Raw genomic sequence first — 2,500 nt, forward strand, 5'->3', positions numbered from 1 at the left:
TATATGTATATAGGTATGTATATGTATATATGTATATATATCTATATGTATATATATATATATATATATATATATATATATATATATATATATATATATATATATGTATATATATACTGTATATATATATATATGTATATATATATATGCATACATATGTATATATATATATATATATATATATATATATATATATATATATGTATGTATGTATATATAGAGCATATATATGTATGTATATATATATATATATTTATATATATAAATATATATATATATATATATATATATATATACATATATATGTATGTATACATATATATCTGTGTGTGCACGTGTGTGTGTGTCATGTATCTATATGTAGTTATGTGTGTGTGTGTGTGTTTGTGTTGATATGATTCCTTTTGGTTTCGTCCCCCCACTTTCCCTGCCTTTCTTCTAGGCATATTTATTGTACATCTTCTCTATGCCTCTGATTTAGTTTTAAGTTGGACTTTTCTTTCGCATTCTCTTTTTCTCTATATATATTTTCCCCTCAGATCTATACACTGTACACATACTTATGTGTCTTTCCCCGTGTCATACAGTCACATGTACATGGATACGTAAGATATATGACAGCAATGTACGTAAACTCCCAAACACATACATACATATGGGTGAAGACATACATCCACACGCACTCATGATATTCCTTTTTTTTCCTTTTTTTTCATCCTTTTTTTCGGGGGGGGGGGCAGCTCCCATCACCCGTTAACTGCTTCTCCATCTTGTTTTATGAGACCACCACTTTACTTGCTATTGCCCCCTCCCCACCCATCCCCCCCCTCTCTCCTCTCCTCTCTCCCCTCTCTCGTCTTCCCTCTCCCCTCTCCCATCTCCCCTCTCGTTCGCCATCTTTATATTGCTGTGTCATATTTCCATACGACATGGTATGTGTGTGTGTGTGTGTGTGTGTGTGTGTGTGTGTGTGTGTGTGTGTGTGTGTGTGTGTGTGTGTGTGTGTGTGTGTGTGTGTGTGTGTGTGTATGTGCGTGTGCGTGTGTACTCTCTAACTGAGGAATTCATTATCTTGGACACATTCTCTCTAGTTTTATGCTGTTGTCTGACACATGGATAACTTACTTTTCCCTCCGCGAAAATTTATAAAAAAAGGAAAAAAATATATATACCCAAAAATACAATAAAAAAGAGCAGAACCTGTTAATATCATGGTAAATAACTCTAGCTTGTGTGAGCCATTGATCACTCACATGCCGCATTTATTGCATGCCGTTGTCCTACCGTTGATCGGTGTCGTTAGCAACGTTATTGGTTTGCTCGTAACTCGTTCAACCCTTGACCTCGCTCCCTACGTCATATGGGCGTGCACTCGTAGGGAGGCGGGAGGGAGGAGAATAGGACCCCGTTTTCCTATAAGGGGAAGAGGGGGATAGGACCAATTTTCCTATAAGGGGAAGAGGGGGATAGGACCCGTTTTCCTTTAAGAGGAAGAAGGGGGTAGGACCCGTTTTCCTATAAGGGGAAGAAGGGGGTAGGACCCGTTTTCCTATAAGGGGAAGAGGGGGATAGGACCCGTTTTCCTTTAAGAGGAAGAAGGGGGTAGGACCCGTTTTCCTATGAGGGGAAGAGGGGAATAGGACCCGTTTTCCTTTAAGAGGAAGAAGGGGGTAGGACCCGCTTTCCTATAAGGGGAAGAGGGGGATAGGACCCGTTTTCCTTTAAGAGGAAGAAGGGGGTAGGACCCGCTTTCCTATAAGGGGAAGAGGGGAATAGGACCCGTTTTCCTTTAAGAGGAAGAAGGGGGTAGGACCCGTTTTCCTATGAGGGGAAGAGGGGAATAGGACCCGTTTTCCTTTAAGAGGAAGAAGGGGGTAGGACCCGTTTTCCTATGAGGGGAAGAGGGGGATAGGACCCGTTTTCCTATGAGGGGAAGAGGGGAATAGGACCCGTTTTCCTTTAAGAGGAAGAAGGGGGTAGGACCCGTTTTCCTATAAGGGGAAGAGGGGGATAGGACCCGCTTTCCTATGAGGGGAAGAGGGGAATAGGACCCGTTTTCCTTTAAGAGGAAGAAGGGGGTAGGACCCGTTTTCCTATAAGGGGAAGAGGGGGATAGGACCCGCTTTCCTATGAGGGGAAGAGGGGAATAGGACCCGTTTTCCTTTAAGAGGAAGAAGGGGGTAGGACCCGTTTTCCTATAAGGGGAAGAAGGGGGTAGGACCCGTTTTCCTATAAGGGGAAGAAGGGGGTAGGACCCGTTTTCCTATAAGGGGAAGAAGGGGGTAGGACCCGTTTTCCTATAAGGGGAAGAGGGGGATAGGACCCGTTTTCCTTTAAGAGGAAGAAGGGGGTAGGACCCGTTTTCCTTTAAGAGGAAGAAGGGGGTAGGACCCGTTTTCCTATGAGGGGAAGAGGGGAATAGGACCCGTTTTCCTTTAAGAGGAAGAAGGGGGTAGGACCCGTTTTCCTATGAGGGGAAGAGGGGAATAGGACCCGTTTT

This window comes from Penaeus japonicus, unplaced genomic scaffold (assembly GCF_977035675.1).
Source record: "Penaeus japonicus unplaced genomic scaffold, GWHDUDI00000001_assembly GWHDUDI00000007, whole genome shotgun sequence".
Lineage (NCBI taxonomy): Eukaryota > Metazoa > Arthropoda > Malacostraca > Decapoda > Penaeidae > Penaeus > Penaeus japonicus.